Source organism: Astyanax mexicanus, chromosome 24, assembly GCF_023375975.1.
Source record: "Astyanax mexicanus isolate ESR-SI-001 chromosome 24, AstMex3_surface, whole genome shotgun sequence".
In the NCBI taxonomy this organism is placed as follows: Eukaryota; Metazoa; Chordata; class Actinopteri; order Characiformes; family Acestrorhamphidae; genus Astyanax; species Astyanax mexicanus.
Genome location: NC_064431.1, coordinates 12,296,258 through 12,322,118, shown reverse-complemented (window position 1 = coordinate 12,322,118; position 25,861 = coordinate 12,296,258). Strand labels below are relative to the sequence as shown.

At 39.2% G+C, this 25,861-nt stretch overlaps 1 protein-coding gene across 3 annotated transcripts in view; it reads right to left on the bottom strand.

The window, feature by feature from the left end:
- Positions 1 to 25,448, bottom strand: part of ccdc71 (coiled-coil domain containing 71) — a 49,308-nt gene extending 23,860 nt beyond the window's left edge. The window contains exon 1 of one of the 3 annotated variants that reach the window (XM_022664047.2): positions 25,339 to 25,448. The gene's annotated coding sequence lies outside the window, so the exon portion shown is untranslated. Of the gene's footprint in view, positions 1 to 25,096; positions 25,241 to 25,338 lie in introns of those variants that run through there. The other 2 variants (XM_007229596.4, XM_007229597.4) reach the window with 2 other exon arrangements.
- Positions 25,449 to 25,861: the final 413 nt, after the last annotated feature.

The window sequence follows — 25,861 nt, the reverse complement described above, 5'->3', positions numbered from 1 at the left end:
ATAGTATATAAGTTTTGACCTGATTAACATTCCGCCTGTTAAAAGCTTGCTGGAATGTGATTGGCTAATAGTGACCACAAAAGTGTCCATATCAAATTTTCATTTGGTGTACCATTAGTGCATGGGCCATAGATGATAATTGGCTAGGATGACCTTGATAGCTTGTATGGTTCTAGAGAAACAGCTATCGAGCATTGGCCCCGCCCCCTGGGGGGGTGTATGTCTACTTAAACTGACAGGGTATCTGAGAATCATGTAATGATCAAAGGACTGAAGTGGTATTAGTGCCAGGTTAAGCATTCAAAAGTTATAAGTGTTAAAGACATTTTACTGCACCATGGTAGAACTCATTTGCATATGGCGGCCATATTGTTTATAAATGTAAAGATTTTTTAAATAATTATTGAGGAGTAAGCTCTGCTGAACTGTTTGACACCAAACATGTCATGATTGGTCAAGCATCCAAGGACAAGATCTCAAAAGTAGGTTTTGCATATTATGCAAGTTAAAAAAAAAATTAAGTGGGTGGAGCATAAACAAGAATGACCCAGGCGGCTGACCAGCATGAACAAGAAGGATAAATATGTTCAATTAAGCAAGACAAGCAAGATTGAATAAGTTCAGCAGAGCTTTAATTTAGAATAATTCACCTGTAGCTGTTTCACCAAATGACCACCAGAGCGCAGCAAGAGACCACATATAACCTGCTGGAAATCTATCACTCTATAAGTAAGACAGAACATTCCCTATCAGTGTGTTTCTATTTATTACAAAGAAAGGAAAAGTCCGATTGGGCTCCAAATTGGTACTCATGATCAAGTGGTCTGTATATACATGTATGTAAATTTGTGTGTTGATAGGGTCAAAGGTTCCTGACTTCTGACCATTTAGGTTTGAAAAAAGCGATAATACAGGCTTATGGCCTACAAAATGGCTGTTGCTCTTTGGCCATATTAGAGGCAAAAAATATCTGATTTGGCTCAAAATTTGCAATCAAGATCACAATATCAGTCTATATATGTATGTCAATTTCTGTGTCAATAGGGTCAAAGGTTCCTGACTTCTGTCCATTTAGGTTTGAAAAAAGCGATAATACAGGCTTGAGGCCTACAAAATCGCTGTAGTTTTCCAGCCGTTGTAGAGGCAAAACATGTCCGATTTGGCTGAAAATTTGCAATCAAGATCAGATTATCAGTCTATATATGTGTATAAATTTGTGTGTTGATAGGGTGAAAGGTTCCTGTCTTCTGTCCATTTAGGTTGGAAAATAGCGATAAATAGAATAAATTGAAAATAGTTATTTTTTCACTGTAGAGCCTACTGAAGACTTATTTGGCTCATACTTGGCACATGTACTTCAAATGTCATTGTTAATTAGTAGCTTCAACAGTTTTGGCATGTTTTAAACTTTGACAGAGTTTTGGCCAAATAACTCTGAAAAGGCTTTCACGTACATGTTTGATCAAGGTTTGATCAAATGTCAAGATTTTTTTGATAATTATTTACCTACAGGGTCTCAAGATTGCATCAAGACCAAATTTGTTTTGATTGATTAAGGACTTAAAGACAAGTTCGAAAAGAGCAATTTTTACTCTTTTGGCCACTGATGAAAATCTTTGCATTTTTGGTAAACATATGTAATTACAAAGTTGTAAAGGCTACAGCAAAGTATAAAACTAAAAAAGAATAAGAAGCCTAGACCACTTGTACCTTTAGATATAACTGATTTTCTGCTATAGCGCCCCCTTGAGGCCAATCAACGCCATATTTTAATGGATGATAGAAGGCCCTGAGATACATGTAGGGTATAAGTATCGTCTTGATTGGTCATTGTTTAGCATGTCAAAAGCTTGCTGGAATCTGATTGGCTAATAACGATTGCAAAAATTTGCATATCAAAATTTCCTTCTGTAAAACATTAGGACATAGGCCATAGATGATACATGCCAAAGGAGAGCTTCATAGCTTGTACGGTTCCTGAGAAACAGATTTTTAGCTTTGGCTCCGCCCCCTGGAGGCGTATGTCTACACAGATTGACGGGCTACCTCAGAATCATGTTGGCATCAAAGTTCTAAAGTGGCATTAGTGTAGGTTTAAGCATTCAAAAGTTACAGCTGTTAGAGTAAATTTGGGTGTGCCACGGTAAGATTAATTTGCATATGGCGGCCATATTGTTTACAAATTTCACAATTTTTTTGATAATTATTGAGGTTGGGACTCTGCTGAGTTGTTTGACACCAAATATGACAGGATTGGTCAATGATCCTAGGACAAGTTCTCAAAAGTAGGTTTTGCATATTATGCTAAATAGCAAAAAATCTAAGTGGGCGGAGCTTAGTGGTTCTATTGACCTTTTTGATTTGCCATTAACCAAGGAATCATATAATGCAAGAATTTTTGCTCTAGCTATCAGGGCGTGGCAGTTACGAGGCCTAACGCGTTGACCTTCGCCATAGCGCCCCCTTGAGGCCGATTTGGCTCATCTTTTGAATCTGAGTAGCGGTGAGAAGTACTACCATATGACCAAGTCTCAGCCCTGTAGGCCTTACGGTTTCTTCTGCCCAATCACTTCTATGGCAGAAAAAGAATAAGAACTATAAATATAGCCGCAAGCGGCGATTTACGGGGTTCGAGCGTTATAGGCAAAGAGACCCCTGGAGGCCAGTTAGGCTTAAAACATGTTGCCGGTTGACCGGCATCGCCAAACTGGATGAGGATGACCAGCATGACCGTGAAGACCAAGCTAGATTACCAGCATGACTAATCTGGATGACAAACTTGTTGACCATATTGACCAAGCTGGAAGACCATAATGACCAAACTGGATGACCAGCATGGCAAAGGTGGTTGGCCAGTATGACCAAGCTGGAAGACCACCATTACTATGAGGACAAAGCTGAATGACCAGCAGGACCATAATGACCAATGTGAATGGCCAGCATGACCAAGCTGGATGGCCAGCATAACCAAGCTGGGTGACCAGCGTGACCATAAAGACCATAATGGCAATGCTAGATGAGTGGTGTGAGTAAACTAGTTGAAAAGCATTGATAAATTGAGCTGTAGTGTTCATCAGGTTTTATGTGGTGTCTTGCTGCACTCTAGTGCGCATTTGGTGAAACAAATTCAGTTCTTAAATTGAAAAAACACAAGGCATAAAAAGGGCATATAAATAACCCGTATATAGTATATAAGTTTTGACCTGATTAACATTCCGCCTGTTAAAAGCTTGCTGGAATGTGATTGGCTAATAGTGACCACAAAAGTGTCCATATCAAATTTTCATTTGGTGTACCATTAGTGCATGGGCCAAAGATGATAATTGGCTAGGATGACCTTGATAGCTTGTATGGTTCTAGAGAAACAGCTATTGAGCATTGGCCCCGCCCCCTGGGGGGGGTGTATGTCTACTTAAACTGACAGGGTATCTGAGAATCATGTAATGATCAAAGGACTGAAGTGGTATTAGTGTTAGGTTAAGCATTCAAAAGTTATAAGTGTTAAAGACATTTTACTGCACCATGGTAGAACTCATTTGCATATGGCGGCCATATTGTTTATAAATGTAAAGATTTTTTTAATAATTATTGAGGAGTAAGCTCTGCTGAACTGTTTGACACCAAACATGTCATGATTGGTCAAGGATCCAAGGACAAGATCTCAAAAGTAAGTTTTGCATATTATGCAAATAAAAAAAAATTAAGTGGGTGGAACATAAACAAGAATGACCCAGGTGGCTGAGTAGCATGACCAAGAAGGATAAATATGTTCAATTAAGCAAGACAAGCAAGATTAAATAAGTTCAGCAGAGCTTTAATTTAGAATAATTCACCTGTAGCTGTTTCACCAAATGACCACCAGAGCGCAGCAAGAGACCACATATAACCTGCTGGAAATCTGTCACTCTATAAGTAAGACAGAACATTCCCTATCAGTGTGTTTCTATTTATTACAAAGAGAGGAAAAGTCCGATTGGGCTCAAAATTGGTTCTCATGATCAAGTGGTCTGTATATATACGTGTGTAAATTTGTGTGTTGATAGGGTCAAAGGTTCCTGACTTCTGTCCATTTAGGCTTGAAAAAAGCGATAATACAGGCTTATGGCCTACAAAATGGCTGTTGCTCTTTGGCCATATTAGAGGCAAAAAATATCTGATTTGGCTCAGAATTTGCAATCAAGATCACAATATCAGTCTATATATGTATGTCAATTTCTGTGTCAATAGGGTCAAAGGTTCCTGACTTCTGTCCATTTAGGTTTGAAAAAAGCGATAATACAGGCTTGAGGCCTACAAAATCGCTGTAGTTTTCCAGCCGTTGTAGAGGCAAAACATGTCCGATTTGGCTGAAAATTTGCAATCAAGATCAGATTATCAGTCTATATATGTGTATAAATGTGTGTGTTGATAGGGTGAAAGCTTCCTGTCTTCTGTCCATTTAGGTTGGAAAATAGCGATAAATAGAATAAATTGAAAATAGTTATTTTTTCACTGTAGAGCCTACTGAAGACTTATTTGGCTCATACTTGGCACATGTACTTCAAATGTCATTGTTAATTAGTAGCTTCAACAGTTTTGGCATGTTTTAAACTTTGACAGAGTTTTGGCCAAATAACTCTGAAAAGGCTTTCACGTACATGTTTGATCAAGGTTTATGGGCCTCAAATAGTTAAAATGTCAAGATTTTTTTGATAATTATTTACCTACAGGGTCTCAAGATTGCATCAAGACCAAATTTGTTTTGATTGATTAAGGACTTAAAGACAAGTTCGAAAAGAGCAATTTTTACTCTTTTGGCCACTGATGAAAATCTTTGCATTTTTGGTAAACATATGTAATTACAAAGTTGTAAAGGCTACAGCAAAGTATACAACTAAAAAGAGAATAACAAGCCTAGGCCACTTGTACCTTTAGATATAACTGATTTTCTGCTATAGCGCCCCCTTGAGGCCAATCAACGCCATATTTTAATGGATGATAGAAGGCCCTGAGATACATGTAGGGTATAAGTATCGTCCTAATTGGTCATTGTTTAGCCTGTCAAAAGCTTTCTGGAATCTGATTGGCTAATAACGATTGCAAAAATTTGCATATCAAATTTTCCTTCTGTAAAACATTAGGACATAGGCCATAGATGATACATGCCAAAGGAGAGCTTCATAGCTTTTACGGTTCCTGAGAAACAGATTTTTAGCTTTGGCTCCGCCCCCTGGGGGCGTATGTCTACACAGATTGACGGGCTACCTCAGAATCATATAGGCATCAAATTTGTAAAGTGGCATTAGTGTAGGTTTAAGCATTCAAAAGTTACAGCTGTTAGAGTAAATTTGGGTGTGCCACGGTAAGATTAATTTGCATATGGCGGCCATATTGTTTAAAAATTTCTCAATTTTTTCGATAATTATTGAGTTTGGGACTCTGCTGAGTTGTTTGACACCAAATATGACAGGATTGGTCAATGACCCTAGGACAAGTTCTCAAAAGTAGGTTTTGCATATTATGCTAAATAGCAAAAAATCTAAGTGGGCGGAGCTTAGTGGTTCTATTGACCTTTTAGATTTGCCATTAACCAAGGAATCATATAATGCAAGAATTTTTGCTCTAGCTATCAGGGCGTAGGAGTTACGAGGCCAAACGCGTTGACCTTCGCCATAGCGCCCCCTTGAGGCCGATCGGGCTCATCTTTTGAATCTGAGTAGCGGTGAGAAGTACTACCATATGACCAAGTCTCAGCCCTGTAGGCCTTACGGTTTCTTCTGCCCAATCACTTCTATGGCAGAAAAAGAATAAGAACTATAATAATAATCAGAACAATTACAATAGGGTTTCTAGCACTACGTGCTCGAACCCCTAACGAGCGTTACAGGCAAAGAGACCTCTGGAGGCCAGTTAGGCTTAAAACATGTTGCCGGTTGACCGGCATCGCCAAACTGGATGAGGATGACCAGCATGACCGTGAAGACCAAGCTAGATTCCCAGCATGACTAATCTGGATGACAAACTTGTTGACCATATTGACCAAGCTGGAAGACCATAATGACCAAACTGGATGACCAGCATGGCAAAGGTGGTTGGCCAGTATGACCAAGCTGGAAGACCACCATTACTATGAGGACAAAGCTGAATGACCAGCAGGACCATAATGACCAATGTGAATGGCCAGCATGACCAAGCTGGATGGCCAGCATAACCAAGCTGGGTGACCAGCGTGACCATAAAGACCATAATGGCAATGCTAGATGAGTGGTGTGAGTAAACTAGTTGAAAAGCATTGATAAATTGAGCTGTAGTGTTCATCAGGTTTTATGTGGTGTCTTACTGCACTCTAGTGCGCATTTGATGAAACAAATTCAGTTCTTAAATTGAAAAAACACAAGGCATAAAAAGGGCATATAAATAACCCGTATATAGTATATAAGTTTTGACCTGATTAACATTCCGCCTGTTAAAAGCTTGCTGGAATGTGATTGGCTAATAGTGACCACAAAAGTGTCCATATCAAAATTTAATTTGGTGTACCATTAGTGCATGGGCCATAGATGATAATTGGCTAGGATGACCTTGATAGCTTGTATGGTTCTAGAGAAACAGCTATCGAGCATTGGCCCCACCCCCTGGGGGGGTGTATGTCTACTTAAACTGACAGGGTATCTGAGAATCATGTAATGATCAAAGGACTGAAGTGGTATTAGTGTCAGGTTAACCATTCAAAAGTTGTGTTAAAGACATTTTACTGCACCGTGGTAGAACTCATTTGCATATGGCGGCCATATTGTTTATAAATGTAAAGATTTTTTAAATAATTATTGAGGAGTAAGCTCTGCTGAACTGTTTGACACCAAACATGTCATGATTGGTCAAGGATCCAAGGACAAGATCTCAAAAGTAGGTTTTGCATATTATGCAAATTAAAAAAAAAATTAAGTGGGTGGAGCATAAACAAGAATGACCCCGGCGGCTGACCAACATGAACAAGAAGGATAAATATGTTCAATTAAGCAAGACAAGCAAGATTGAATAAGTTCAGCAGAGCTTTAATTTAGAATAATTCACCTGTAGCTGTTTCACCAAATGACCACCAGAGCGCAGCAAGAGACCACATATAACCTGCTGGAAATCTATCACTCTATAAGTAAGACAGAACATTCCCTATCAGTGTGTTTCTATTTATTACAAAGAGAGGAAAAGTCCGATTGGGCTCCAAATTGGTACTCATGATCAAGTGGTCTGTATATATACGTGTGTAAATTTGTGTGTTGATAGGGTCAAAGGTTCCTGACTTCTGTCCATTTAGGCTTGAAAAAAGCGATAATACAGGCTTATGGCCTACAAAATGGCTGTTGCTCTTTGGCCATATTAGAGGCAAAAAATATCTGATTTGGCTCAGAATTTGCAATCAAGATCACAATATCAGTCTATATATGTATGTCAATTTCTGTGTCAATAGGGTCAAAGGTTCCTGACTTCTGTCCATTTAGGTTTGAAAAAAGCGATAATACAGGCTTGAGGCCTACAAAATCGCTGTAGTTTTCCAGCCGTTGTAGAGGCAAAACATGTCCGATTTGGCTGAAAATTTGCAATCAAGATCAGATTATCAGTCTATATATGTGTATAAATGTGTGTGTTGATAGGGTGAAAGCTTCCTGTCTTCTGTCCATTTAGGTTGGAAAATAGCGATAAATAGAATAAATTGAAAATAGTTATTTTTTCACTGTAGAGCCTACTGAAGACTTATTTGGCTCATACTTGGCACATGTACTTCAAATGTCATTGTTAATTAGTAGCTTCAACAGTTTTGGCATGTTTTAAACTTTGACAGAGTTTTGGCCAAATAACTCTGAAAAGGCTTTCACGTACATGTTTGATCAAGGTTTATGGGCCTCAAATAGTTAAAATGTCAAGATTTTTTTGATAATTATTTACCTACAGGGTCTCAAGATTGCATCAAGACCAAATTTGTTTTGATTGATTAAGGACTTAAAGACAAGTTCGAAAAGAGCAATTTTTACTCTTTTGGCCACTGATGAAAATCTTTGCATTTTTGGTAAACATATGTAATTACAAAGTTGTAAAGGCTACAGCAAAGTATACAACTAAAAAGAGAATAACAAGCCTAGGCCACTTGTACCTTTAGATATAACTGATTTTCTGCTATAGCGCCCCCTTGAGGCCAATCAACGCCATATTTTAATGGATGATAGAAGGCCCTGAGATACATGTAGGGTATAAGTATCGTCCTAATTGGTCATTGTTTAGCCTGTCAAAAGCTTTCTGGAATCTGATTGGCTAATAACGATTGCAAAAATTTGCATATCAAATTTTCCTTCTGTAAAACATTAGGACATAGGCCATAGATGATACATGCCAAAGGAGAGCTTCATAGCTTGTACGGTTCCTGAGAAACAGATTTTTAGCTTTGGCTCCGCCCCCTGGGGGCGTATGTCTACACAGATTGACGGGCTACCTCAGAATCATATTGGCATCAAATTTGTAAAGTGGCATTAGTGTAGGTTTAAGCATTCAAAAGTTACAGCTGTTAGAGTAAATTTGGGTGTGCCACGGTAAGATTAATTTGCATATGGCGGCCATATTGTTTAAAAATTTCTCAATTTTTTCGATAATTATTGAGTTTGGGACTCTGCTGAGTTGTTTGACACCAAATATGACAGGATTGGTCAATGAGCCTAGGACAAGTTCTCAAAAGTAGGTTTTGCATATTATGCTAAATAGCAAAAAATCTAAGTGGGCGGAGCTTAGTGGTTCTATTGACCTTTTTGATTTGCCATTAACCAAGGAATCATATAATGCAAGAAATTTTGCTCTAGCTATCAGGGCGTAGGAGTTACGGGGCCAAACGCGTTGACCTTCGCCATAGCGCCCCCTTGAGGCCGATCGGGCTCATCTTTTGAATCTGAGTAGCGGTGAGAAGTACTACCATATGACCAAGTCTCAGCCCTGTAGGCCTTACGGTTTCTTCTGCCCGATCACTTCTATGGCAGAAAAAGAATAAGAACTATAATAATAATAATAATAATAATCAGAACAATTACAATAGGGTTTCTAGCACTACGTGCTCGAACCCCTAATAATAATAATAATAATAATCAGAACAATTACAATAGGGTTTCTAGCACTACGTGCTCGAACCCCTAATAATAATCAGAACAATTACAATAGGGTTTCTAGCACTACGTGCTCGAACCCCTAATAATAATAATAATCAGAACAATTACAATAGGGTTTCTAGCACTACGTGCTCGAACCCCTAATAATCAGAACAATTACAATAGGGTTTCTAGCACTACGTGCTCGAACCCCTAATAATAATAATAATAATAAGAAAAATCTTAGCAAAAACAATAGGGTTCTACGCACCTTCGGTGCTTGAACCCTAAAAATGCCTCTCTGGTCAGATTTTGTATACATTCCTCGCTTGTCTCTCTGTCGTGCTTGGCGTGACTTTAGTTTCCGCCCGTTCTCTTTTTTCTGCCCGTTCTCGGGCTCCCTGTCTCCTTATAAAGGTGTTTTTTCACGGCCGCGTCCCAATTCAACAGCCGAAACAGCGGGACCGCGACCTTGACAACAAGGGTTCGATCCCACGTGAGGAGCAGTGTGTTTATTTATTTATTTTTTCCTTACCACGTCTACATAGATCTGATTGAATGAAGAGAGCGTTTGGTGATCTTACCCCACATGTGATTAGTCTGTGAGTTTACTGCGCTGCAAAGCATGCATACAATTAAATCCTTCTAAGTATGTTTCGGTCCGCATGGGACAACATTAGGGTCCGGACCTGGACCATGGTCCGCCCATTAATGACCTCTGTTCTATGCAAATGCCCGAATTTTCCTCTTCTGCTGAAAGCTGCTCTCACTGCTCAGCCACCACACTCGCTGCTACTGTGTTGCCAGTTCCCTCTTATAAAGTCCACACTAAACTGTTTTTTTTCCTGCGAGACAGGTTTAAGCTTGACGAAAAATATCGTCACGCTTTAATCTTGCGAGATCTCGTCAGACCCCTCACACCCCTACAAAGCTAACAAATACAAAAATTTTCTGCTGATGACTCTTCCAAAAGTTATGGCAGTCCTCAACTTGATCTTTCCACTGTAAATTACAGTGGAAAAAGAAAGGGAACCCTTGAAATCTATCAATGTAATAAATCACACTAAAAACAAAATCACTTCGTAACCCTTTTAAGCTTTAGATAGATCCACAATTGGCATGGGATTCCTAACATGAATGTATCCTTTTTGTGCAGACCAAACTCAAAGTTTATGCAAAAATCCATGAAATCCTAAAGGCTTCACATACATTACAAACCGAGGAAATTGCAAGGGTAGGGGGAATTCTGGGCTCACTAAAAGGTGAGGTGATTACAGTAACCTTGCTCCAGTGTTGGGCAATTATGGCAAAAAATAAATAAATAAATAAATAAAACTTTCAGGTTTTCGATCGGAATGCTCTGGGATGAGTAGACTAATTGAGTGAATCAGTAATTTAAAACATTGTTTTCAAGCCCATGCATTCATACGCTGACCTTGTATCTACACAGCAGTGGAGTTACTCACACTGACGCAGGTTTGTGACTAAAAATTGAGAAATACCGAACAAACCGCATCACAGAAGAAACTTTGAAGGAGAGATTATTATTGTTTTCCACAATTAATCTTGGATCCTCTCCGGAGATCGATGAGATGACGCTGTCGTTTTTAGAAACAGTAGGATTAATTTCTAGCTGAATATATGCTTTATCCCACTGGGTGTTTTTGTCGAAAGTGCTGGAACTTCTCCTCGGACTGAGTGCAAGGGTTAGAAAATATGCCCGCGTTAGTCTGTGAGAGGCACCGGTAACAAGGGTAAGATGGATAAACACTTCAGAAATGAGAAGCGTTTTCAGTTATTTTATATTAAATAGATTTAACAAAGGAACACTAACTACGTCGGTCCAGTGGGGCTCTAGTCGCTTAACTTGTGTCTGTCAGTTTTTCCTCTCTCTTGAAGGCTGAGGCTGAGTCTTATGCTGGTCCCAGCGGGCTGCTCAATCAGTTGTGTTTTAGACCCTGTCTTCGTACTTCACAGTACATAACATCGCGATTACTCCATTTTGAAAAATCTTATTAAAACTGTAATTTAATTTGACCAAATTAATCGTGAAAATCGCCCAGCACTATCCATTCCTGTAGAAACATTTAGAGAGGAAAAGTAACACATCAAGTCGTAGCAGTCACATTACAAAAAGAACCAATCAAGCAACCACTGGGAGCGGATAGCTTTTACATTGGCAGCAGACTGCTGTAGAGCTCTCAAGAAGCTGAATGATCTGGGACGCTGCAGGGCTTAAAAAAACGTCTTATTAGAGACGGACTAATCCGTGATTTTGAGGGTGATTTCGATCACAGATCGTCTTTTAGCTTGATCAGCTGAACGATATATACTGACCTGGTGTGGGGCCACGTTATGCTTTCTCAATTCCAGGCAAACTCCGCCTTATTATGGTCAAATCTAATCAAAGACTGGAAATCTAAGTGGACTGTAAATAAACAGAGGCACTTTACTCACAAAAGTAGGATAGAAAGTTTTATTTATTACGTATTCGTTTACCGACATGCCTGCTTTCTGACATCATCTTACTTCTTAAAATAGCCAATATATTTACTTTTATATGTTTTATTGCAGATTAAAATTTAACTATGCATAACCACAACCAGTCATATTAAGCCTATGGTTTGTGTTTTTTTCTCCTAAATCTCTTGTAATTTAACTATGCATAACCATAATCAGTCAAATTAAGACTATGCTTGAAGTGCAAACAGAGACAGATTTTTAGGGATTAGTACAACTGCCTATGAAAGAGTCACGTGTACGATTTACTTTGTCTGTGAAACTTTGGGACAGTAAGAGAACTGTCGCACGGCGCTCTTTAACTGTACCGCGAAGCTCACCTGCTGTTGCACGGAGCTTTTCAACTGTACCGCAGAGCTCACCTACTGTCGCACGAAGCTTATTAATTGTACCACAGAGCTCACCTACTGTCGCGCGGAGCTCATCTACTGTTTTTTGTTGTTTTTTTTTCCCCCCGCGAGACAGGTTTAAGCTTGACTAGAAATATCCTCACATTTTAATCTCGCGAGATCTTGTGCCGCGAGATCTCATCACACCCCTAGTAGCTAGGCGGTTAAAAACGATAGGTCTTTGTGCTGGTTAATTTTCTAACACCTTGCTCTGCACTTTCCCCTGTCCTCCATGCAAGCAACATTATAGGAATTAGGCTATTTTTTTTTACAGCTGAGTCCATGTATGTGTTTAATGATGTAGGCTAGAATCCAATCGAGGCAAGTAAGGGCATTTTCACACCAGCACTATTTGATCCGGTTACAACAGACTTTGGTTCGTTTGTACCCTTAGTGTGGTTCGATTGAGCAGATGTGAAAACAGTAATCAAACTCTGGAGCCGTTCGCTCGTGGTGACAACGTGATCCAGTCTCGATCCAAACAAGCTATCAAATCCTATCCTATCAAAGCTATCCTTTGTTAAATTCAAACTGCTAATAAGGTGCAATTTAATCGGATACATTAGCCAGATAACACTGATTACCACAGCAAAGCGAACTACAGTTGTAAAAACTAAAATGTTTTGACATTGTAATTTTCCAATCCAATCCAGTGGATTTAATGGTTAGGGCTTCCATTTATTTACAGTAAGTTTAGATTCCCAGATTTCAACTAAGACTTTTTATTATTAAGCACAGACATTGGTTGGCCTGTCGCGATAACTATGTTATCGACTTATCGTACAATCATTTTTTGCTAACGTCGATAATAATCTTTGGGTTTCTGCTTGGGTTTGTTTACATGAGAGCAAGTCGCGCTGTGCTGCTCTCTCACCTGCTCTCGACGAATCTGTCAGACAGTGACACACACACACACACAAACACACACACAGGAGAGAGTGTGAGAGTGTGTGTGTGTGTGTGTGTGTGTGTGTGTGTGTGTGTGGAGATGTGTTAGCTAGCAAACCTACTCAAGGCTAATATGACTCTCAAAACTAAACAGCTTTAGAGAACGTTTAGAAAAGTCTAGTCCGTTCTAGTAAAAGTTCTAGTAGTTCTGCAGATGCAGATGGTGTCACTGTGCATCTGTCAAAAGCACACCTCAGGCGACTCTGTTTGTGGCGTGCTTGCAGAAATGGCTTCTTTGGCATCACTCTCCCATACAGCTTCTCCTTTTGCAAAGTGAGCTGTATTGTTGACCGATGCACAGTGACACCATCTGCAGCAAGATGATGCTGAAGCTCTTTGGAGGTGGTCTGTGGATTGTCCTTGACTGTTCTCACCATTCTTCTTCTCTGCCTTTCTGATATTTTTCTTGGCCTGCCACTTCTGGGCTTAACAAGAACGGTCCCTGTGGTCTTCCATTTCCTTACTTTGTTCCTCACAGTGGAAACTGACAGGTTCAATCTCTGAGACAACTTTTTGTATCCTTCCCCTGAACAAGGGGAAGTTTTTAGATCATTTGAGAGTTGTTTTGATGAGCCCATGATGCCACTCTTCAGAGGAGATTCAAATAGGAGAACAACTTGCAATTGGCCACCTTAAATACCTTTTCACATGATTGGATACACTTGGCTATGAAGTTCAAAGCTCAATGAGGTTACCAAAACAATTTTGTGCTTCAGTAAGTCAGTAAAAAGTAGTTAGGAGTATTCAAATCAATAAAATGATAAGGGTGCCCATACTTTTGCACCGGTCATATTTTGGTTTAACGCATATTGCACATTTTCTGTTAGTACAATAAACCTCATTTCAATCCTGAAATATTACTGTGTCCATCAGTTATTAGATATATCAAACTGAAATGGCTGTTGCAAACACCCAAATATTTAGAACTAAAAATGATTAAGATTAATAGGGGTGCCCAAACTTTTTCATATGACTGTATATGACCAGAAAAAGGAATCTGAAAGTGCCTTTGTGTTATGTCCAGTGTAAAAAAATAAAAAGTTAAATTAATGTATCTGTTACTTTAATCTATACGTTGTTACTTTATTTTTTTACATATAGGTCTGTTTAATATTAAAGGGGACATGAAACATTTCAGTTTGTACACGTTTTCTAAGGGATTAAATATAATTAAATATAATATAATATAAATATATAAATATAATTATTTGGGGGGGGGGGGATGTTTTATATAAAATGTTTACACACTAAATTATAATATACACTGCTCGAAAAAATAAAGGGAACACTCAAATAACACAATATAACTCCAAGTAAATCAAACTTCTGTGAAATTAAACTGTCCACTTAGGAAGCAACACTGATTGACAATCAATTTCACCTGCTGTTGTGCAAATGGAATAGACAACAGGTGGAAATTATTGGCAATTAGCAAGACACACTCAATAAAGGAGTGGTTCTGCAGGTGGGGACCACAGACCACTTCTCAGAACCTATGCTGTCTGGCTGATGTTTTGGTCAGTTTTGAATGTTGGTGGTGCTTTCACACTCGTGGTAGCATGAGACGGACTCTACAACCCACACAAGTGGCTCAGGTAGTGCAGCTCATCCAGGATGGCACATCAATGCGAGCTGTGGCAAGAAGGTTTGCTGTGTCTGTCAGCGTAGTGTCCAGAGGCTGGAGGCGCTACCAGGGGACAGGCCAGTACACCAGGAGACGTGGAGGAGGCCGTAGGAGGGCAACAACCCAGCAGCAGAACCGCTACCTCCGCCTTTGTGCAAGAAGGAACAGGAGGAGCACTGCCAGAGCCCTGCAAAATGACCTCCAGCAGGCCACAAATGTGCATGTGTCTGCACAAACGGTTAGAAACCGACTCCATGAGGATGGTATGAGGGCCCGACGTCCACAGATGGGGGTTGTGCTCACAGCCCAACACCGTGCAGGACGCTTGGCATTTGCCAGAGAACACCAGGATTGGCAAATTCGCCACTGGCGCCTTGTGCTCTTCACAGATGAAAGCAGGTTCACACTGAGCACGACAGACGTGACAGAGTCTCCTAATGCAGGACAATGCTAGACCTCATGTGGCTGGAGTGTGTCAGCAGTTCCTGCAAGATGAAGGCATTGAAGCTATAGACTGGCCCGCCCGTTCCCCAGACCTGAATCCGATTGAGCACATCTGGGACATCATGTCTCGCTCCATCCACCAACGTCACGTTGCACCACAGACTGTCCAGGAGTTGGCGGATGCTTTAGTCCAGGTCTGGGAGGAGATCCCTCAGGAGACCATCCGCCACCTCATCCGGAGCATGCCCAGGCGTTGTAGGGAGGTCATACAGGCACGTGTAGGCCACACACAATACGGAGCCTCATTTTGACTTGTTTTAAGGACATTACATTAAAGTTGGATCAGCCTGTAGTGTGTTTTTTCACTTTAATTTTGTGTGTGGCTCCAAATCCAGGCCTCCATTGGTTAATAAATTTGATTTCCATTGATGATTTTTGTGTGATTTTGTTGTCAGCACATTCAACTTTGTACAGAACAAAGTATTCAATGAGAATATTTCATTCATTCAGATCTAGGATGTGTTATTTGAGTGTTCCCTTTATTTTTTTGAGCAGTGTATTTATGTTTGTTACGTTTGCGGTAGTGCGCCACTTTTTTGCTCGTGCAGCATTGGTGACATAGTTACTGTAGATTAATAGTTTATGTCAGTGAGGCGTCCGAGAACCAACCTCGTGACGTCACATTAAGCGTTGGGACAAGATGGCGCTGAGCTTACTTAAAAAATGACACTTAGATTGCTTATTATTTTAATTTCGTTTCACTGACAACTGTTAAACTTACAAGATTTGTTAGAGTGAAAATACATCTTGTGAATTATACTAAATACTTGAAGTGTTTCATGTCCACTTTAAGTGCAATTTTCTCAGTACCCAGGGTATTTTTACTTAATTTGTTTCAGTTATTTAGGATATTAGGATATTTTTATATTGAAGGCCCAATGTATAGTGGCGCTTTAAAATGATAATATTAACGTTTATCGCAATAATTTCTAGGACAATATATTGACCTGAAAATGTTATCATAACAGGCCTAGATATTGGGCTTTCAATACTTAATATCCTAAATAAATAAAATAAACAAAGAACAACCACACTGGGACTCTGCACTAAATTCTTTGTTAATAAAAAGTGCAAAAGGATGACATTAAGTAACAACAAGCTCCCAAAGGAGCTTTAAGAAGATGTGCCACACTAATAATACACTAATAATAGCATAATACTATTACACCAGTTTACATGTAAACTAACTTTTTATTATTAAAAGCAGACATTGGGCTTCTAATATAAAAATATTTTAATGTCCTAAATAACTAAAACAAATAAAGTACAACCACCCTGGGACTCTGTGGGTTCTGAGAAAACAGTACTAAATATTAAACAGACCTTTATACAAAAAATATACTAACAACCATAGATTAAAGTAACATTTACATTATTTTTTTTTCATTAACGCTGGACACAAAGTCACTAGCAGATTCCTTTTACTGATCATATATGTATATGCTGTAAAACACAAATTAGCTCAAAAACAAAAGTGTCCATACAATGGAAGACACAGATAGCACAGAAGACCAGAGCTCTTGCTATGTATTTTTTAATCTAACTGTCAGACAAATTCCCAGCAAGGAACATCATGTTTACCGTGGAGGCCAAAATTTGGAGAAAACTTAGTGTTAATTATTACAGTTTGACTTTTAAACTGAGTGGTTTTCCACTGTAGGGCATATTGGTTAAAAAGGCCACACAATATTGTTCAATCATAATGTTTTTGCATTTGCTGCATTGTTTCTTCAGGACCAGAAGGTGACTAGAATTGTCTTGACAGTTGCTGTCATTTGTGTCCGACCTTATTCCCACATGCCAACTTACAAAACAAAGCATAATAAATGAATGCCAACAGCTCAACGCAAACTACTACTGGCCTCGTCCAACATTGCTAATGACTTGTCACACACGTCATTAATGCGGAATTAGCAAGCCTTCTACAATTCTTCCCCAACATCACCATCACAGAGCTACTAAACCAGCAACCAGCCCATCCAGTAACTAAATAAAAATAAAAATACATACCGTATTTTTTGGACTACATGTGCATCAATCAACGTCTATTTTCTGGTCTATTTTCATACATAAGGTGCACCGGGATTATAAGGCACATAAATGACACTAGTAAGAATGCATATTTGAAGTGAACATAGATGTCGCCATGTTTGATTTTTAAAGATCTCCTTCTGCTAAAATCCACATTTTCTTGTGGTATGTGAAGTACAATATGTCTTTGGAAGTTGTATATGCACGCTGCATATGAAACTGTTCTTCTGCAGTAGCTAAGAAAAGAAAACAGTCATACACAAAACAAATCAATAAGGAAAAGTATTGTGTCTACATCAACCCGTGAGCTCAAGTCCTCACTTATCTTGGCTCGGGACCACCCACAGGCAGAACTAAACCAAAGCTGCAGCAGAACAGACACGGTCAGCTAAAAAGCTTACAGCTCTGGTTATACCAGCTAGTTAGCATTAACTATATTATGTATTTAACTATAGATTTAAATCGGTCGGGGTCTCAACTGCAGTGCTGTTACCCAATCAGAGGCGATATGTTTGCAATAGGGGTGTCACGATTTAGATATTTCATCAAAATCGATCGAAATTATGTCATGGTCTCGAGCATTGAAGTCAAAAAAGGATTGACGATCCCTCCCGCAAATGGCGCAGCGCACTACGCAAATGGCGCAGCGCACTGTAGCTCAAAGAGCAGCCCTTTCTCCAGAGAATGTGGACATTCTCATCTTAAAGAAAAACTTGAAAATATAAAAAAATAACAGTTGTTTTGTCTAGCCTCAAATATATTAATAGTTATGGTACCTTAAGGAGCATCTTTCTCTCAGATGAAGTTAATAATATATCTTTATTAAAGAAAAAAACTAGTCATTCTCAGGGACCGAAAAAAGTCTTAAAGTCTTATTTTTCATGTTTAACTGTTACAGTAGGATATAGTTCAGTTTGTTAAGGCTCTAATTGTTCTATTATTTTGTACATGACTGTTCCTGTATTTTTTTATTATTTAATTTATGTTGCACATTGCTGTTTTAATAATGCACACTGCTGCTACCAAAAAAAGCCACTAGATGGCATTACAAATGTATCTTAATTAAATTATTTCAATTTGACCATTAGTGCCTAATGTGGTGTATTAATCAAATGAATCAAACCAATGACTGACCATAGACTAATCTAAAACTTCCATAAGCCTCTCTGCTGTAAAAAAAAAAGAAAAAAGAAAATTGAGAATTGAATTGTGACCCTAAAATATTCTTTCAAAGTCAAACGAGCACCGGATATTAATCTACATAGATTTTCTCTTCTGAAAGCTGCTTACTTGGGTAAGTAAAGCGCTTCTGTTATTTACAGTAAGCTTAGAATTCCAGTATTTTGTCCAAGGGTGAGTGCAAGCTGTGGTTAGCAAGCACTTAGCAGTGCTGGCCAGCCCTGGTAGCAGTGCTATCCAGACTCAGTTAGCGCTAGTAAATGCCACCTGAGGAACAGAGTATACCGGTAGTCCAGGGTGCCACCAACTAGCAGTCAGTCCCATGTAGCTTGTTTTACATGCTACTGTCCGATACACTGACCGCTAAATGGCGAGAGAGCTAGTGCCACATTAATGCCACACAGGTGCTAGGCAAACCTTCTACAGACTTCCCTAATTACAGCCATGCCTAAGCAAGCACTGGGAATTTACACAGAGTAAATAAACATAAGAGTTTTACTGACCAAAACACTTACCAACCAAATGCTTTTCATAAGATATATATGTATATATAGTTAATATTTATTAATAACAACAATAATCTAACACTCCACTCCACATTTTCAGTAAATAGAGTGCTTTTAGAGAGTTTTTACCTACATTTCCAAATAGGTGGAATAGGCAAAATCTGTTCAGAATTATGTTAATAAACAGTACAACATAAGAGAAGCTAGGGGTGTCACGGTTCTCTAAATCCTCGATTCGATTTTATTTCCGATTTTAGGGTCACAATTCGATTCTCGATTTTCTTTTTTCTTTTTATGTACAGCAGAGAGGCCTATGCCAGTTTTAGATTAGTCTTTGCTCAGTCATTGGTTTGATTCATCAAATTTACAATATCTTATTTTAAAAGGTGGGCTTGATATAAGTGATGCAAAGTGATACAAGTGATCTGTAATACACCACATTAGGCACTAATTGTCAAATTTAAATAATTTAATTAAGATATATATGTATTGCCATCTATTGGCTTTTTGGTAGCAGCAGTGTGCACTATTAAAACATAAATGTGCAACGAAACAAAATAAAAAAAAAAAAATACAAGAACAGTCATGTACAAAATAATAAAAGTATTAAAGATTAAAAACACTGAACTCTAATAGTTAAACATGAAAAATAAGACTTTCTTGGTCCCTGAAAATGATATATATGTTTTTCTTTAACAAAGATATATTAACTTTATCTGAGAGAAAGCTGCTCCTTAAGGTACCAAAACTATTAACATATTTGAAGCTAGACAAAACATCTGTTATTTTTATATTTTCAAGTTTTTCTTTAAGATGAGAATGTCCACATTCTTTGGAGAAAGGGCTGCTCTTTGAGCAGTCACAATGTCCGTGGCGTCGGCTACAGTGTGCTGCGCCATTTGCGTAGCGCGAGTGCATGCATAGCTTTAGGGAGGGATTGTCGATCCTCTTTTTGACTTCGAGGCTCGAGACCCTGACATAATTTGGATCGTTTTCGATGAAATATCGAAATCGTGACACCCCTAGAAGAAGCCTATATTCTTTTGCGAAACTGTTACAGCGCTGCATATTCTCTGGGGCGAAGATGTGAATATGCTCACTTAGTGCTGGACGATATGGCCAAAATTTATATCACGATATAATCCTTAATTTTATAATAAATAATAATATAATAATAATAATAATAAATTTTATAAATAATTTGAAGACTTTACAAATCTGCTAAGAATGCAATGGAAATCTGTACACTACTGTCTGAAATTTTAATTTAATTCTTTGAAACCTCCTTTCACAAAAACTTTATAAATAAAAACTTAAGAAATAAAAAAAAATCAAAATAAATCAATGCTCAATTTTATTTGCATATAGCAAAATAAAAACACGACAAACATAAGCCTATATAACTAACTAACTAAAAATAACTTTAAATTACAACAGGCAGAGCCTCTTACTCTTTTGTAAACATATTTAACAGATCAAAGCAGAAGTGTTTCAACCAGGATAAAGAATACAAGAACCATTTATACATAAAAAGGAACACGACATCCCCGTCAAATAATCAACCCTAAAGGCTTTATCAACTATAAATAACTCAGTTACAACATAAGCTATAAAAGTGCTTCAGCCAGAAAACAAGAAGTATTCATATACATAAAAGGAACAGGATATCCCTGTCAAATAAACAAACCTAAAGGATTCATAAAGTTAACTTAGATACAACATAAGCTATAAAAGTGCTTCAGTCAGTATAAGGAAAATATTGTATGTAGTGGAGTTATTTAAGGTGGTGGAACAAATTAGATGTATTAACGTTACCGCTGCTGGTCGGCTCCACTCTCCGGCACAATTTGCAGCAAACTGAAGTTTATCAGACCTTCTAAATTCGAACCAAATCCTCACCACTGAATTAGACCTCCCTCCTGCAATTAATCACTTGTGGAGGCGGCAGGGGCATTAATTTTGCATCAAAAATGTCCCGTGCTGGATCCGAGCGGACCCGTGGCCGACCGCTGACGAGCGGACCCGAGGCTAGGCTAGGCTAGGCTCGGCTTGGTTCCGTTCCGCTACGCTCAAGCGTGGAACATTTCAGATGCGAACCTAGCCTACCCAAGCCTTGAATCCGCTCGTCCCGGCTCCGTTTGGCTCCAGCGCGAGGCATTTTAGATGCGTAGCGGAGCGGACCCAGCATATCTGGCTACGCGCCTGTGTGATTACGTCATCACGCACAGACATAGCTCAGCTACGGAGACTGTGTTCAGCTCTTGGGCGAGCTTACACCAGTAAAAATTAGGGGTGCAGGAAAAAATCGATTCGAGCTCGAATTGCGAATCTAACATTGAATGATTCAGAATCGATTCTCATTTTCAAAAAAACTTTTTTTTTTGGGTGAAGCTACTGTCGCAGTTAAAAAGCTCCGCGCCATAGTAGTAGCTTCGTGGTATAGTTTAAAAAGCTCCGCGGTACAGTTTAAATAGCTCCACGGTACACGCGGTACAGTTTAAAAAGCTCTGCGGTACACGCGGTACAGTTTAAAAAGCGCCGCGACTCAGTTTAAAAAACGCCGCGGTACAGTTTAAAAAGCTCTGCGGTACAGTTTAAAAGATCCGTAGTACAGTTTAAAAAGTGCCGCGGCTCAGTTTAAAATATCCGTGGTACAGTTTAAAAAGCGCCACGGCTCAGTTTAAAAGATCCGCGGTACAGTTTAAAAAGCGCCACGTCTCAGTTTAAAAAGCGCAGCGGTACAGTTTAAAAAGCTCCGCAGTACAGTTTAAAAAGCGCCGTGGCACAGTTTAAAAGATCCGCGGTACAGTTTAAAAAGAGCCGCGGCACAGTTTAAAAGATCTGCGGTACAGTTTAAAAAGCTCCGCAGTACAGTTTAAAAGATCCGCGGTACAGTTTAAAAAGCGCCGCGGCACAGTTTAAAAAGCTCCGCAGTACAGTTTAAAAGATCCGTGGTACAGTTTAAAAAGCTCTGCGCGTCAGTGCGCAACAGAGGGGTATGCATGCTAAAATCTAGTGTATTTAGTATCTTCTCTGCTTGTTACGTAATTATAGCCTATCTAGTTCCACTCTTGACCTTTTGGCTGTGTTACATTGATAAGTGTTTTCCAGTTTTAACAATGTCTTTCTTTTAGAAATGAATTCAGGATTAGTCAACCATGCTAGAAATTAGCCATTCATTATTAGATTAAATACAGTAAGGAACCTAAGTTTGTTGTTTTAAATAAATGTTATATTTGTTTACATTGTTCTTTCATCTTTTTATCTTCTCACATGATTTAAACAAAATTTATAGGCCATTTGATTTGAAAAATCGTTCCGGAATCGAAAATCGTTTTTGAATCGAATCTTGACCCCAAAAATTGGAATCGAATCGAATCGCAAGACAATGAAAGATTCGCACCCCTAGTAAAAATTGCCTGTCCGTGTAAATAATACATATCGATATACCACAAAAAGGATATCACCGTTGTTGAAACATTTCTTATCGTGATAAATACCGACATTGAATTATTGTCCAGGCCTATGCTCACTTATCTAAGCTGCCTGTACTGATTTCTGCCCAATAACTGTTTTAATAACCTCCAACAGCCTTTAATAGTCTTCAAGGTGTCCTTCCACTAAAGTTCACTTTTTCTTGTTCTTTTTTAAATAAAATAGGTCTCTGAGTTGTATATGCATGCTGCACATGAAACTCTTCCTCAAACTTTATTGTTTGCAGTAGCTAGTAAAAGAAAATATTCAGAAAAACGAGTCAATCAAGAAAATTACCCGTGTCAACGTCAACCTGTGAACTAGTATTCATTGGCCCACCCACCTTGGCTCGCGACCGCACACAGGCATGTCTCATCAGTTAGAGGCTAACAGCGCTAGAAACAGAATGGCAAGTTCGTTTCTGTGTTATGTGTGCAAATATCACATCAGTGTAATATGCTTCGCCCAGTAATTCAGAGCTAAGGAACAAATGGTTAGAATTTGTCTATGGAACACAACCAGTGCACAACTGAGCTAGGCATGTTAGGGGTATGTTTAGTACAGTTCAGTTTACACTAGTTAAAGGTAAAAATCCACCCCAGGGTTTGGTTCCTTGGAGGCTCTGCGGCGGCTCAGCCCACAAAACCCTGGGGTGGATTATTTTTACTTTCTTGACCTAGACTACCCATCTCTGTGTAAGTACCTAGGTTTACATAGGATCTCCAGTGGATTCCGCGTTCTACAGAGACTCTAAGAATAGGTCAGTGGCTGAACTGCACTTAGCAGTTGTAAAGTAACATATGACATGACACTGCAAATACTTGTTAGTGTAAAAATGTCTTAATTTTAAAACGTTTCTAACTGTTGTCCATCTCACTGCCTTGCAGTGCTTTTGGCCAATCAGAGGCGATATGTTTGCATGTATGACTATTCATTAGCAAGAGCAGAAATCAGGGGGTTAAAACCGTTTGTGAATTTAAAACCTTTGTTTTTTTTACTACAAGGTGCATCTGTCCTACATATATGAACTGCAGAAACTGTGAAAAACACTCCAGACCATAGACTGTATATAAAGATGGACGCCGTGTCGCCGTTCCCATTCATTCAATGAAAATGAAGCCAAAATCTTCCGCCATTTTGGCGATTCAGAGACCAGAGTCTGCGCAGTAGAGACCAGAGGAGGGAGAAAGGCTGTGGAGAGACGCCTACTCATTTGAATAACCCCGCCCCTGAGGGCTGCCTCGCGGTCACAGACTGCAGAGCGGGGCGGAGCTGACGGTCTGATATTGGTCCCGCCCATAACCAGCCCTTTTACAATAACCACACCTTTTTTGAATAGAGCCGAATAAAGTTTTAAAAACCGAATTCTGTGGGGATATAAAAATTTGACAATATAAGCAGAGGTTACACTAGCTGTTGCATCTAAATAATGGAGGTAAAATTACAGTATATTAGAAAAAAACGTGATTGAAAGTTGCCTGTTTTGCCATTGAAACCTATGTGGATGGGTGGAGTTACACAGCTTTCTGCAGCCAAACAGCAGGGGGCGCCCGACCTGTGGTGGCTTCACTTTTAAGAGACGATGCTCTGTCCAGCTATATACAGTCTATGCTCCAGACTGACTAAGCTGAGCCTGTAGCAGGGCTGTGGCACTGAGTGGGTTAAGCTCTGGAGTTCCATCTAGCGGTTGGATGAGGAACTGCAGCTTCCTGTGGGCGAACTGTTTCCCCAGTGATCCACACAGTTCGCTGCTTAAGTGCTTAACCCCAAACTGCTGAATTGGATCGGCTAAATTAAAGAAATCTCAGCCAATCGCTGATTTCGCATTTTGGCTGAAAACTGGTTGATACCGATACACAGCCGATCGATCGTCCCATCTCTACAGACTAGTTAATGCAAATGAATGTACCGATATTTGGACATTTGCAAATGTACAATTTTTAAATTAGTTAGCTATGTAACATTTTATCTAAATTCTTGCAATTTTTTTAAATTTGCAATTCATACGCTTTTTTATAACAAACTTGCATTAGCTATCCACAACCACTGCAGTTTATTGATGGATTGCTAGGCTGCTTCACCATTTTCTTGTTAGTTGCTACGGCAGCAACATTTTTCACATTTTCTTGCTTATTTGGCAAATTTCTATATTTTTACTGACTATAACGCAAATTACGCAGAGCAGTCAAGCGCTATTTTACACATTTCATATACAATTATCTATGTAGCTAAATAGCAAGCAAGTTAGCTAGCTATCTAGATCAAGTTATTTTTAACAACCTCAAATTGTCAGTTTCAATAGTTTTAACACACACAGACTTGTTAATCAAACTATGTAATCAAGTTATAATTTTTACACTTTGTGTACAATTCGTAACTAGTTAACACACTCAAGCTAGCTAGCGGTACATTACATTTCGTGTATGATTTCATAACTAGTTAGTAAGATAGCTATAACAAATTTTCTTTTTACTAATTATTTTCAAATTCTACATTTCTTGAAAAAACACACACTAGCTAATGCAAATTACAGTCTACAGCAGATAAACACACAACAGTTTATTCAACCTACCACATTTTAAAATATGTCCTCTCACAGTTATCTGGCGACATTTCTACTATTTGCGTACGATTTCGTAAGTAGCTAGCCGGGAGCGGTAACCGCGGCAGCGTGCGGTCGGTAGCTGATTAGATTAGTGGAATATCGGCGAAGCGACGCGAGCTGCGGATCAGTACAGCACAATAGAAGTGTGGGGAGCTGTTAGCATGAACCGGATTAGCTTCGATTTAAAGCGACGCCGAAGCGTTTTTACTCACCGCGCGGACTCGTTACCCAACCAACACACGGAACCGGGCTCGGTCCACAACCTGTGCACTTCACCGGTCGAGTGTTGTCGGTTTATTCGGCGACAGGAAGGCAGAATCTTTGTTGATCCAGAGCTCGATGTTCCCCCGACCTGCTCTCCGCCTTCCCCGGCCCCGCTTCACCCCAGCGCCCCGCACCGCCCACACTCCCCCCCCCAACCAGCCGTTTAAAACTCGCCCCGAGCCCCACTCACCTCCACCGAGTCCAGAATGCATCAATTGTGGTGAATGGAGCTTTCTGACCAGAAACAAAAATGGCTCCTCGGTTCTGCTAAGGCGAGTTTGTGGAGTGGCTGATTGGGTAGAGGAGGCGGGGCCGACGCTGACGTAGCCAACACCACCAAAATAGCTAGCTAGCTAGAACCATTTCATAACTTCAGCTTAAACCTAAAGCTGAATCAGTTACTTGATTTAAAATAGAATGTTTAGAAGCCCATTCCCTTCACACAGAGGAGATAATTTTTTTTTATATTCTTGCAGCAGTAGACCAGCCTTAAAACATTTACCTATTTTGAAACAATAAGTATATGTGGCTATTTAGCTATTATATACAAATATATACAAAAAATGGCATTTTTTTCAAAACGCGCTCTAAATATTTTAAAATAACAAGAATTTTTCATTATTTTCTCTTTTTTTTCTCATAATTTACTAATTATTCTAAAAATAATAATGCAGCTAGCTAACCTATTGTAAAATACTGATAATCTTCTCAAA